Here is a 14,561-nt window from a genome sequence, read left to right as displayed (position 1 = left end):
CTTCTTCAAGACTACACCAGCGTGCAAGTCTTCACCATGGATGGGGATGGAAAGATTGATCCTGCATCTCCGTATTACTTATGTTCTGGAGACCTACCCGGAACTATAATCATTCATGTATTACTACGGGGTGAAAACTACTTGGCGTGGGCTAGGCTATGCAACTTGCCTTACAATCGCGCCCCAAATTTGTGTTCGTTAACGGCACAATTACCCAACCAACAAAGAAGAAGAAGCAACTTGACTGGGTGACCGTCAATTCCATGCTTGTCTCTTGGATGCTACGAAGCATGGAACAAAAAATTGTTGCCTCTATTCCGTTTCACGATAATGCTCAGAAACTTTGGGAATTCTTGGCCAAGAAGTATTGTATTGTGAATGGGCCGAAACTACATCAACTTAGGGGTCAAATTATGGTGTGCACCCAGGCTAAGGGTGTGTCCATGGAGATTATTACACCACTCTCATAGGGTTGTATGACGATTTGGTTCAATTCAAGACATTGCGTACGTGTGAGTGTAGACACTGCATCTGTGATATGGCAGGGAAGCTTGCAGTAGACAGGGAGATGAAGAAATCCTTCATCAATTTTTGATTGGGGTCGATGACGATCTCTGCATGACGGTTTGAATAAATCTCTTGTCCAGGGTGCCCTTGGCTACCTTGGATGAGGCTTACCTTGCCTTTAAACAGGAAGAACGCTCCAGGAAAATTGTCAATACACAAGCCATGGAGGAGGGTGTTCAACATACCTCAATCTTTGCTCTACAGGCTGAGAAACCTATGCCCCGTTTTGAGCGGCCCGATAAGTCGTAGCTCCATTGCACTCACTACAAGCTTAATGGACACGACAAGAGTACATGCTTCAAAATTCATGGATATCCAGAGTGGCATGACGAGATAAAGCATTGTCGTGCGAAGGGAGTTCGTCTAAGGGTGGTGTTGCGCCTGTGACAGCAGTCCGCATCCGTGGAGGCATTCCTGCAAGGGAAAACGCCGTGTTAGGGGCCAATGTAGGGGAGAGCATCTCGACGAGGGTGACCGAGGGTGTTGCTTCTCCTTTCCCTGATTATACCCCTAACTAAGTCAGGGCTCTTCTTACAATGCTCACCAATAATTCTCTCAACATTAATAATGCCAATATTAATAATGCACAATTGGACAAATGACAGGTGAGTCTACAGTCTCTTGGATTATAGATACTGTAGACACCTACTTTTGTCCCCGTTCCCGCAAGGGAAAGGTTCGATGATGAAAGCATAAAAACTCCACTTGATAACGCATCTCCTATAAAATAAACGAATCTCGATTCCCCATTTCATTTCACCCGAAACCTGCTATTTATGGAAACCTGCTAAAAATAGTAACTGCCGTAAAAGGTAGCTTCTAAAAGTGGCAAATCATAAAAGATAGAAACCTGTCAGAATTAGGTGTTGTATTCCAACATAAATCCTAAATGAGATAGAAAACTGCGAGAATCCTATTCCTAATATGATTCAGAAATAAGAGTTACGTATTAATTAAAATCCTAACGAGCCTAGAGTTCGTAACGGGCCCAGACGCATTCCGTCACAAAATTGATACGCGCTAAAAGACTCAAATTAATCTCAAACTCTACGGATTTCAGGAATCCGAATCTGACTAAAGAAAACAGCCCAGACCCTATTTTCAACGCCTAGCTCTGGGCGCCGAAATCTTCGGCGCCCAGGCCTGGGCGCTGAAAATACTTGGGTACGTGTTTTCTCCTAATTCTTTGTGGATTAGAACTCTGCAATTCTATCTTTCCACGAACTCTTCCCTATAAATAGGCCCCTAATTTCGACGTGAAAGAACACACAACAACACACAATTATATTCTGAGTATTGACTCCAACCCTTAGCCTAAGCCTCTCGCTGCGAAACTGTTCACGCGTTCTGTCGCAATCGATCCATAAATCGAACAGAACGTATCCTGTCCCATAATCGAGATTCGTTAAATAAAAAGGAGAAATAGCAAAGTCAAAGTGGTTAGTTTTCTGAGAACCGTGACGCACCTCTCAAGGGTGCGTCGTAATGTGTCCCTTTTCGATGATTTAACTGCTTTCCTCGCCCTTTTTATGAACTGTTAAACTAACTTAATCTGATTGTTCTATCACGCCTAACAAATATAATATTTTTGGGAAATCGGATTATCATGCTAGGTCCCTTAATGCTATTTAAATCAGATAATCATGATCGAATTAGTATTATATGTTGCATATTGCTAAAATCAATTCAGATTAGTTTAATAGTTAACGCCTGTCCCTTCAATTATTTATGCTGAGCTAGTAAGGATATCCTGCCTCTGGAGTTATCGACGAGCGAAGTACTCCTCTCGGTAGTTACAGTCCCCCGAACCCTCAATCTCTACCTTGCGGGTGTATATTGAGAGATCCCCACACCAGGGATCACAAGGGAACCTACGGCCGTCGTGGTCAAACATAATTGCACTCCCTTTATGTCACGATAACCGGGTTTTGTCAGTTTTTCTCATTGTCGTTAAAAACTGAATGGCGACTCCTATATTACTAGTCAATTGGGTGTATACTCACAGGAAATCCAATTACACTTGATTGAATAAAAAGAATCGTCACACCCACGAGGGACAAGGTCACGCATTAGCCTCGCGCTTTTTCGACCCCCTCACAGTGGCGACTCCATTGGGGATAGTGAAGGAAATACTCGTGCTTGTAGGTAATCAAAATAGCCGAAGGGTGAAACGATCCTACCCCGCGTTTATTTCCCCATCAAGTTGGGACGACCAGAAAATCAGCATATTAATGTGAATGGGCAGAACATCATAACGAATCTCGGCTCCCTCGTGAAGGAAATAATGCCCTTGGTCCAAGTATGCATTCTATGTTAAGTCTAATAAATGCGGTTCAGTATTAATTAACAAGTTAATAATTCAGTGAGATCAAGTGAGCTGAATGCCTAGCTAGAGGCCGCTTCAGTTCAAGTGGAATTAATGATATTAATCCACAGCTTACTCTTGACTGAACCCCTAGGGTCACACAAATAGTACGTAAACGGATCAAGTATTTAATGGCATTAAATACTCCATCTATGAATATTCGGAAACGACGGATCTTGGTTTCAGTGGGAGCTAAGATCGTCACAGGCAAGAAATGAATACTCCGGAAACGATGATATTGCCGGAAACGGAAATATGGATCGTATCGGAAATATGAATATTATCCAAGTCGTAGATGTTGCCGGAAACGGAAACATGGTACGTATCGGAAAATATTATTGGAAATGGAAATATTACCAGAATCGGAAATATTGCCGGAAACGGAAATATTGTCAGAATCGGAAATATTACCGGAATCGGAAAATAATTCCGGAAACGGAAATATTAAATATTTGTTCGAAACGGAAATTAATTCCGGAATCGGAAATATTAAATATTGTTCGTATCGGAAATAGATTCCGGAAATGGAAATTTAATCGGAAGCGTATCGTACGAATTAGCATCGGACGAGGCCTGCCGGACGAAGGCCCAGCACGAAGCCAGGCCATCGCCCAGCAAGCACGCACGCCACAGCCCAGCGCGCACAAGGCCGCGCATGCGTGGGCCGCGCTGCGTGGGCTGCTGCTCGCATGCATGGGCAGCCCTTGTGGCTGCCGTGTGTGTGTGAGTTTCAGCTCATGCGAGATTCCTGAATCTGCAAGAGTCAGTGTATGATTAAATGTCTATTCCTATTGGATAAATTGATTAAGTAGAATTCATGTAGAATTCTAATTCCAATTAATTCGCATCCTACTAGGATTACGATTCCTTTTCCATAACTCTATAAATAAAGGCCTAGGGGTCATAATTTATACAGAAGTTTTTAAGTATTCAAAAGTGAGTTTTTGAGAGAAAATCAAACACACATCTTGCTCAAAAGTGCCGAATTTTCTGAGTACCTTAAGGGCGATTCTAGTTGGTCAATCTTAAGGCGGATCCGGACGTGCTGTGGACTTTCTACGGAGGGACGACACTTGGAGTCCTAAAAGACTTGTTCTTGTTCGGTTCGGGCGCAGCTAGGGAAGGCTCGCAACAAAGAGTATGCATCTAATTATGCTATATGATTATGTGTAAATAATATGTTTCCTGGGTTAATGGTTGTTTCCGCATGATCTATGTAATTGTCATATGTATCATAACCTAACAGTGGTATCACGAGCCCCTTATTATTTTCATAATCTAAATTGCATGAACATGGTTAAATATTACAAATTTGCAAGAATTAAAAGGGGTGATTAATTTTCGTAATTGTTAATTAATTGCAAATTGCGTTTATTTAATTATATGTACGCAGTTTTTTCGGCAGTTTCTTCATTACTCATCCGAATTGAGTGATTTTTGTGTCAATTCCGCATGTAAAAGGCATTCTAAAATTTTGACAAAAATAGTATTTTTCTGCCGAACCCAGAATTCTCAAATTCGAAGCCTAACTATGACTTTTCGAAGGTTTTAGTTTTTCGGATGCAAAATTTCGTAAATTTAAGATGTTAAATTAAATATTTGCGATTCCTGTTGATAAATCTTGAATTTTTGATTGACCTACTGCATATGTTTAACAAGTTTGAATGCCTAGTCTTGTTAATTATGCAATCTAATTTGTAATTATGATTAATTTGTTGAAAATTAGAATAATTTAGAATTAATTTGATTTTCATAATTAATTGTAATTTAATTAGAAACCTATGATTAAAAACCACCATAAAAATTGTAAATTTACGATAAATTTTAAATTTTTATGACCTAGACTTGAATCCATATCAATCGGAAATCAATTGGATAATAAATTTTCGATTTTTTCGCCCTAAAATTATGAAATTAATAATATTTATTAATTTGTCATTAATTTTAAATATAAATTTTAAATTTTTATGCGATTCGTTCAAATAACTTGCACGCACGAAGCAATGGACGCTTCGTGTTACCCTTAAGGGGTGTTGTATAATGCGGGCATGCGACGACGAGCAAGGGAGCTCGTCGCCCGTGCGGCACGAATGCAATGAGCAAGGGCGTAGTGCACGAGCACAAGGCAGCAGCCCTGCCTTGTGTCGTGTGCCACGAGCAATGAACGGATGGGCATGGGCGAGGGGCGAGCCAAGGCAGTCGCGTGTGGGCAGCAAGCGAGCTGCGCCACAGCGCGCGCTGCCTCGCATAACAGCGCGCAGCCTCGTGCGCAGCGAGCGCAAGCTCGCGTGCCACGAGCGCTGCGCACAGCATCACTCGCGCGCACCAGCGAGCGATCTCGCGCGCCAGCGAGCGATGGCTCGCGCGCACCAGCGAGCGATCTCGCGCGCCAGCGAGCGATGGCTCGCGCACACCAGCGAGCGATGCAGCGCCCCAGCGAGCGATGGCTCGCGCGCACCAGCGAGCGATCTCGCGCACCAGCGAGCGCGGTAACGCGCGCGCGCTGCGAGCGATAGCTCGCGTGCGGTGGGCGCTGTGCGGAGGCTTGCGTATGGGACAGCAGCAGCTATGCAACGAGCGCATGGGCTGCGCGCACATGGCCAGCAATGGCTGTGTGCGTACAGCCCATGGGCGTGCAACGCGTAGGGTGTTTGCGTTTCGATTAGATCGTTTTGAATGTTTAATTTGAAAATTTCAGTTCACGTAATTTTAATTAATTTTAAAATTAATAATTTGAATTAATTTCTTGGATTTTAATTTTGAATATTATAATTATAATAAATGGAATTTATTCTAATTATTTTACTAAAATTAAAATCATGAATTAATTTAAATACGACTGAAATTAAATTAAATTTTGGATTCAATTATAAATTTATATGAGCTTTAAATTTTAATTAAATTTGTATGTTTCCGGTTAGACTAGAAATACAATTTTATGTTTAAAATTAGTAAAGCATATGAATTTATTGGTTTGAGTGGGAGCACTTTTTAGTCATAAACTCTTGATTAGGTCTACAAATCCTTAAGGTTAAAACAACTCGATTAGAATTAATAAGGACTGAATAATTGGTAGATTATTGGTGCCCTTGATTAATTGCTGCAAATGTTTACGTGATGCATAATGTGTTTAACTAACCAGCTATGTGGGCCATTCATGATAATGAATGGGTGAATGGTATATATTGTATATGTACTATTTTGCAGGTTATGAAGTGACTAGTATGGCCCAAATAGGATAGAAAATATGGTCTGCGTACCATTAATTTGAATGTAATTGGTCTAAAGTACCAAAATTGTTTTTCAATTCAAATATGGTCTGCGTACCATCAAATAGTTGTAATTAGTTATAACTTATCCTATTTGAAGAAAATGGTGCCTCCCACGGAGATTTTCAAGACGGACTTTGAAGTCAAAGCTTCAAGATGAAGTCGGGCCATACTAGATCACAAATATCTTATGCATGTTTTAAGTTATTTATTGCTTTAAATATGTCTTAAAACGCATGAGATCAAAAGCTTGATTATGTTGCATGATTAAGGATTTTAGTTCACTTAAAATCTAACCAACATAGTAAGAGCCTTAAGTTCCAAACTTAAAAATTGAGTTAAAAGGTGCCATGCCAAAATATACACTTGCTTGGATATCCTTTACATCAATCTAGTAATAGTTTTCGCTCAGCGAGGTGTTACTTATTGGTCCTAAAGGGGCAAGGTACACAAATAATTGTGAGTACATGTTAGTTTTGGTGAAACTCAACGATATAAGTAAGGAGTCCTTTTATGTCGTGGCAAATTCGATAGGTTTACCTAATAAGTTCTTAGACGTACCTATCAACCAAGAATAGTTTCTAGACTATTAGCAAAAGGCTTTTGCTTACCTAAGATGTTCTAGGATTAAGTCGACAAACTGTGCTTAGTTCTTCAATGATTTTAGGATCTTGGAATCATTTTATTCACACCTGCCGGAACACATAACTTGAATAAAATGCTTAATAAACATTGAATTATGCATAAATGCTAGAATTTAAGTTTATTAAGAGAAACTGTGAATGGTTATTTATTTGTTTATTCTTTTCAATTGTAGTTTTTAATATGGCAAACAACAATCAAAACATCATCATGGGTTCTGAGCTTATGGTCAAGCTGAACCTGACAAATTTTCTTGAATGGGAAGCTAAGCTAGTTGAAATAGTCAAACTCAATGGACTTGAGTATGTACTATCACATCCCATGCCAAGCTACTATGCCAGAGACATGACCCCTGAGAGATTTTACGCCTGGGATGCGGATCTCAAAAAGGTTATGAGTCTCATGCTGAACAATATCCCTGATGATTGGGCTAGAAGGTTTGTAGCCTATGAACCTTTTACGCTCATCAAGAATCTGAGGGATATCTGTCGTGGAAGTACGGAGGACAGGGACCTGAACGTCCATGAGTTGATTGAATCAATGTCTGGGCTAAAGGTTAGTTCTCCCAACAGGTGTTATAGGATGGAGGTCCAAGAAACACATGTTCAGCTCCTTCGCACTAAACAGAGGGTAGGCGTCCCACTAAGGTTCCATGTGGATCTTATGTGTTCATATTTTGATCGCCTAAGTCTACTAGGAACACCAATAAGCGAAAGGATGGCAGTCTCTGTCTTGCTCAATTCACTACACAGTGGGTTTGGTCGCTTCAAGCAACAATACCTAAGTGAACCAAGAGAAGAAACAGTTGCAGAATTTATTCACCTTGTCAGAAAGGCTGAAATAGTACTGGACTGTGAAGCCAAAGATTTACTCAAGGCTAGAAAGAGACCATTCAAGAAAGGTGGAAAGTCCAAGGGCAATGCTAAATCAAAGCAGGACAAGTCCACATCAAGCTGTCTTTATTGTGATGGAATAGGCCATTACAAAAGAGAATGTCCAAAGCTAAAGGAAGATCAGAAGAACGGAACAGTCGTTCCATCTTCAGGTATTTTCGTTATAGACTGTATACTTGCTAATTCAACTTCTTGGGTATTAGATACTGGTTGTGGCTCACACTTATGTTCCAATCCACAGGGACTAAGAAGAAGTAGAAAGTTAAGCAAGGGTGAAGTCGACCTACGAGTGGGAAATGGAGCACGGATTGCTGCATTAGCCGTAGGAACTTACTATTTGTCGTTGCCCTCCGGGCTAGTTTTGGAACTGGAAGAATGTTTCCATGTTCCAAGTCTTACTAAAAACATCATTTCAGTTTCTTGCTTAGATGCTAAGGGATTTTCCTTTATAATAAAAGACAATAGTTGTTCGTTTTATTTTAAAGAGATGTTTTATGGATCTGCTAGATTAGTCAATGGACTTTATTTATTAGATCACGACAAACAAGTATATAACATAAATACCAAAAAGGCCAAAAAGGATGATTCAGATCTCACCTATCTGTGGCATTGTCGATTAGGCCATATAAACTTGAAACGCTTAGAAAGACTTCAAAGGGAAGGAATTCTAGAACCATTTGACTTAGAGGATTATGGTAAATGCGAATCATGTTTACTTGGCAAAATGACAAAGCAACCTTTCTCTAAAGTTGGAGAAAGAGCAAATGAACTATTGGGTTTAATCCATACAGATGTATGTGGACCAATGAGTACAAATGCTAGAGGTGGTTTCAGCTACTTTATCACTTTCACTGATGACTTCAGTAGGTATGGTTATGTCTACCTAATGAAGCATAAGTCTGAATCCTTTGACAAATTCAAGGAATTTCAGAGTGAAGTAGAGAATCAATTAGGCAAGAAGATCAAGGCACTGCGGTCTGATAGAGGCGGTGAATATCTGAGCTATGAATTTGATGACCATCTGAAAGAATGTGGAATTCTATCAGAATTGACACCTCCTGGAACACCACAATGGAACAGTGTGTCAGAACGGAGGAACAGAACCTTGCTAGACATGGTCAGGTCAATGATGGGTCAGGCCGAACTTCCATTAGAATTTTGGGGACATGCACTAAATACAGCTGCACTCACTATAAATAGAGCTCCGTCTAAAGCTGTCGAAAAGACTCCATACGAATTATGGTTTGGAAAGCCTCCAAATGTGTCTTTTCTTAAGATTTGGGGATGTGAAGTATACGTCAAACGATTAATTTCAGACAAACTTCATCCAAAATCTGACAAATGTATCCTTGTGGGCTATCCAAAGGAAACAAAGGGGTATTACTTCTACAATACATCTGAGAACAAAGTGTTTGTTGCTCGAGATGGTGTCTTTTTGGAGAAGGATCACATTTCCAAAATGACAAGTGGGAGAAAAGTAGACCTCGAAGAAATTCGAGTCGAACAACAAACTCTAGAGAATGCTCAAGATGACATTCAGGATGAAACTCAGAGATCTTTAGAAGAATCTGGTGAGAATCATGGTCAATCTAGAAATGTTACCCCGCGTAGATCGCAAAGATATAGATCTCAACCGGAAAGGTACTTAGGTATTTTGACGAACGAGAGCTATGACGTTCTATTACTTGAAAGTGATGAACCTGCGACTTACAAGCAAGCTATGACGAGCCCTAGCTCCAAGCAATGGCAAGAAGCCATGCAATCTGAATTAGACTCCATGTCTGAAAACCAAGTATGGGATTTGGTCGATTTGCCAGATGGCTACCAAGCCATTGGAAGCAAATGGGTTTTCAAACTGAAAAAGGACAAGGATGGGAAACTTGAAGTTTTCAAAGCTAGATTGGTTGCAAAAGGTTACAGGCAAGTCCACGGTGTGGATTACGATGAAACCTTTTCACCAGTTGCAATGCTAAAGTCTATTCGAATAATGTTAGCAATCGCTGCATATTACGATTACGAAATATGGCAGATGGATGTCAAAACTGCTTTCTTAAACGGCGTTTTAACAGAAACTGTGTTTATGACACAGCCTGAAGGTTTTGAGGATCCAAAGAATGCTAAAAAGGTATGCAAGCTAAAGAAATCAATCTACGGATTGAAGCAGGCATCCAGGAGCTGGAATATACGTTTTGATGAAGCAGTCAGTGACTTTGGTTTCATCAAGAACGCGGACGAATCTTGTGTATACAAGAAGGTCAGTGGGAGCAAAATTGCTTTCCTAGTATTATATGTCGACGACATATTGCTTATCGGAAATGACATTCCTATGTTGAACTCTGTCAAGATTTGGCTTGGGAAATGTTTTTCGATGAAGGATCTAGGAGAAGCACAGTACATATTGGGCATCAAGATTTACAGAGATAGATCTAAAAAGATGATTGGACTTAGTCAAAGCACTTATATCAATAAGGTGCTTGATAGGTTCAAGATGGCGGACTCCAAGCGAGGCTACCTACCCATGTCTCATGGAATGACTCTAAGCAAGACTCAGTGCCCAAAAACACTTGATGAGCGTAGACGAATGAATGGGATTCCATATGCATCATTGATTGGTTCAATAATGTATGCTATGATATGTACACGCCCGGATGTTGCGTACGCACTCAGTGCTACGAGCAGATACCAGTCAGACCCAGGAGAGGCGCATTGGACTGCTGCCAAGAACATTCTGAAGTACCTGAAAAGGCACAAAGATGACTTCCTGGTCTATGGTGGAGATGATGAATTAATTGTTAAAGGCTATACGGACGCAAGTTTCCAAACCGACAAAGATGATTTCAGATCACAGTCTGGGTTTGTCTTCTGCCTCAACGGAGGAGCAGTAAGCTGGAAAAGTGCTAAGCAAAGCACCATTGCGGATTCTACAACTGAAGCGGAGTACATTGCTGCACATGAAGCAGCAAAGGAAGCTATATGGCTAAGGAAGTTCATAGGAGAACTTGGTGTAGTCCCCTCCATTAAAGGACCAATAGCCCTGTATTGTGATAATAACGGAGCTATTGCACAGGCAAAAGAGCCTAGACACCACCAGAGAGTCAAGCATGTACTTCGTAGATTTCACCTTCTACGAGAGTTCGTTGAAAGAAAAGAAGTCGAGATAAGCAAAATTGGAACTGATGACAACATATCAGATCCATTAACTAAACCTCTGCCGCAAGCGAAGCACAACTCGCACACTGCAGCTATGGGAATCAAGCATATTGGAGAATGGCTTTGATGTCTCTGTTTAATGTTTTAAAGTTTTAGAGTTTAAATCTTTGTAAAACATTATTGGTTAATCATTCACAATAAATGAAAGGAATTCATTTTTCCATTTAATTCGTGGTTTATTAAATGATGAGTCCCTTCAACTTGACGATATATTCAAGATAGACTGTCAGGACCAGTCCTGTGACTAAGAAATGTCTATCAAGTGAACTTGAATGTCAAAGGTTGAAAATGGTCCCTAATCGGAGTTTTCTATAAAATTGGACGCATAGAAAACGTTAGACGATTAGAATGCAAGATGACTAGTAGTTCTGTTTCTTGAACTATGTGGACATGGCAATGTCATAATCATTTGCATAGATACTTACTTTGGGAAGACTAGTATCGGACAAGACCTATGAAACTTTACTGTAAGAGATGAAAGTCTGTCATAAGTAAATTTCATTAAATTATTAGACACTAAATCCTCAATACCTGAGTGATTTGAGATTACTTGTTTGAGAACTGGTTGCTTTGACGTTGACCAACCGTCGCACCGTAAAAGGAGGCTATAAAGGCAACGCTCAGGTAATCACCTATCAAACGAAGTCTAATCTCAAGATCGCAAGATTGGGATTGTCCTCCCATAAATCGGGATGAGATGCTTAAAAGTTGTACAAGGCCACTCGGAGAGCTAGAAACTGTGAAATGCATGGCCGTGCTCGGATGAATCATAGGCTATGATTATCTGTTTATTTGATCAGTTGAACTCTGAAACCGAGGAACACCTCTGGACATAATAAGGATGACAACTCTTACCTTATGTTCAAGAGCAAGCATCGAGCGACAAAGGAATTAGGAAATGCACACTTGTCCCTAAGGACAAGTGGGAGACTGAAGGAAATAATGCCCTTGGTCCAAGTATGCATTCTATGTTAAGTCTAATAAATGCGGTTCAGTATTAATTAACAAGTTAATAATTCAGTGAGATCAAGTGAGCTGAATGCCTAGCTAGAGGCCGCTTCAGTTCAAGTGGAATTAATGATATTAATCCACAGCTTACTCTTGACTGAACCCCTAGGGTCACACAAATAGTACGTAAACGGATCAAGTATTTAATGGCATTAAATACTCCATCTATGAATATTCGGAAACGACGGATCTTGGTTTCAGTGGGAGCTAAGATCGTCACAGGCAAGAAATGAATACTCCGGAAACGATGATATTGCCGGAAACGGAAATATGGATCGTATCGGAAATATGAATATTATCCAAGTCGTAGATGTTGCCGGAAACGGAAACATGGTACGTATCGGAAAATATTATTGGAAATGGAAATATTACCAGAATCGGAAATATTGCCGGAAACGGAAATATTGTCAGAATCGGAAATATTACCGGAATCGGAAAATAATTCCGGAAACGGAAATATTAAATATTTGTTCGAAACGGAAATTAATTCCGGAATCGGAAATATTAAATATTGTTCGTATCGGAAATAGATTCCGGAAATGGAAATTTAATCGGAAGCGTATCGTACGAATTAGCATCGGACGAGGCCTGCCGGACGAAGGCCCAGCACGAAGCCAGGCCATCGCCCAGCAAGCACGCACGCCACAGCCCAGCGCGCACAAGGCCGCGCATGCGTGGGCCGCGCTGCGTGGGCTGCTGCTCGCATGCATGGGCAGCCCTTGTGGCTGCCGTGTGTGTGTGAGTTTCAGCTCATGCGAGATTCCTGAATCTGCAAGAGTCAGTGTATGATTAAATGTCTATTCCTATTGGATAAATTGATTAAGTAGAATTCATGTAGAATTCTAATTCCAATTAATTCGCATCCTACTAGGATTACGATTCCTTTTCCATAACTCTATAAATAAAGGCCTAGGGGTCATAATTTATACAGAAGTTTTTAAGTATTCAAAAGTGAGTTTTTGAGAGAAAATCAAACACACATCTTGCTCAAAAGTGCCGAATTTTCTGAGTACCTTAAGGGCGATTCTAGTTGGTCAATCTTAAGGCGGATCCGGACGTGCTGTGGACTTTCTACGGAGGGACGACACTTGGAGTCCTAAAAGACTTGTTCTTGTTCGGTTCGGGCGCAGCTAGGGAAGGCTCGCAACAAAGAGTATGCATCTAATTATGCTATATGATTATGTGTAAATAATATGTTTCCTGGGTTAATGGTTGTTTCCGCATGATCTATGTAATTGTCATATGTATCATAACCTAACACCTCGGGAGTTGGGACTAAGGATACCTTTTTTCGCCAATAGGGGGGTGCATACGCCGCGCATGTTTCCCACTCGGTACTTGTGCAGGTAGTACACCTATCCCGAACCCAATCGCTCGCCCATTAGGTCCCTCTCGCCTGCATGCCCCCTTGGCTTGCACTTGCGGGTTGGCCTCTTGAGCGAAATTCGTCTGTTGAAGACACTACCTCGACCGGGGCATGTGTTGGATCTACGATAGAAGCGGTACCAAGCCAGGCGCAAATAAACTACCCATAGAAGCCTATCATAAACTACGTGGCATATTTAATTTTTAAATCCATGTTTGTAATGTAGTTATGTGTAGCGAAATATGTGATTGTGTGTGACAAACTATCCTAGAAAACCAACGACCTTAAAAACTGCCCAAACATTCATAGACTAATTTGCCAAAGAGTTATACCGAAACACGTGTTCCGCAAACCCGAATGATCGCCACAAAATAAGCGACGCTCGGGATGGCCTGTAACGAATCCCACAAACGCTGCTACGCGTAAAGGACGTTATTAGGCAAGCACGCAAATCGAAGTCGCATAAACAGAAAACAGAAAACGAGAACCAGCCAGGGACGCATTTTCAACGCCCCTGGCTGGGCGCCAGAATTTCTCACGCCCCTCGCTGGGCGCTGTTCATAAAAAGAATTGCTACGAGGGCGTAAGAAAAGCACTCGATTTCAAAAGCGACTCGCGAAAAATTAATAACTCTTTGCGTCGTTGTTAGGCCTCCTACGACGGCAATGCTCGACACTAAAAGTCGACCATGCAAATAATCATGAATGTCACACGGGCAGAGATTTTCAAAAACATAAAGAGTTCAAAGTGCACACATAACAGTCCAAATATACTAGTCTGACTTAGGGGTAGTCATAGAGTGTCTAAAAAAACCGACTCACGAAACAAACTAATGTGTCTCCTACTCCACAACAATAATGCAGGGCCCCTGAGTACTTGCCCGTGATAGCCATCAAGGAACGCGATGGAAGAAGCATATCCCGAACATCTATACCTAGAGGTCGCACAAACCCAAGAGATGCATGCTCTGGGACACGACCCTTTACGTTCTCAAAGGCCACTCGCCCCAAAGAACCATGCTATGCCAAAAACGCTCCCCAACTCACACGCTTTCGGGCTATTGTTTGGGTTAGAAAAGAAAAGAGTGAAGAAAGAAACAGAAATTATGGCATTAGCTCTCCAAGATGAAGTGTTCGATCCTACTAAATTGATCGCTCCATCACCCTCAAAAGATGACCAAATCCAACGAGGGTGGCGCAAGACTTTCAAATGGACTAATGCTCGTGGGATGAAGTTCAAGA

This window comes from Spinacia oleracea, chromosome 3 (assembly GCF_020520425.1).
Source record: "Spinacia oleracea cultivar Varoflay chromosome 3, BTI_SOV_V1, whole genome shotgun sequence".
In the NCBI taxonomy this organism is placed as follows: domain Eukaryota; kingdom Viridiplantae; phylum Streptophyta; class Magnoliopsida; order Caryophyllales; family Amaranthaceae; genus Spinacia; species Spinacia oleracea.
The sequence above is the reverse complement of the archived record's forward strand: the minus strand, read 5'-3'. Positions refer to the sequence as shown.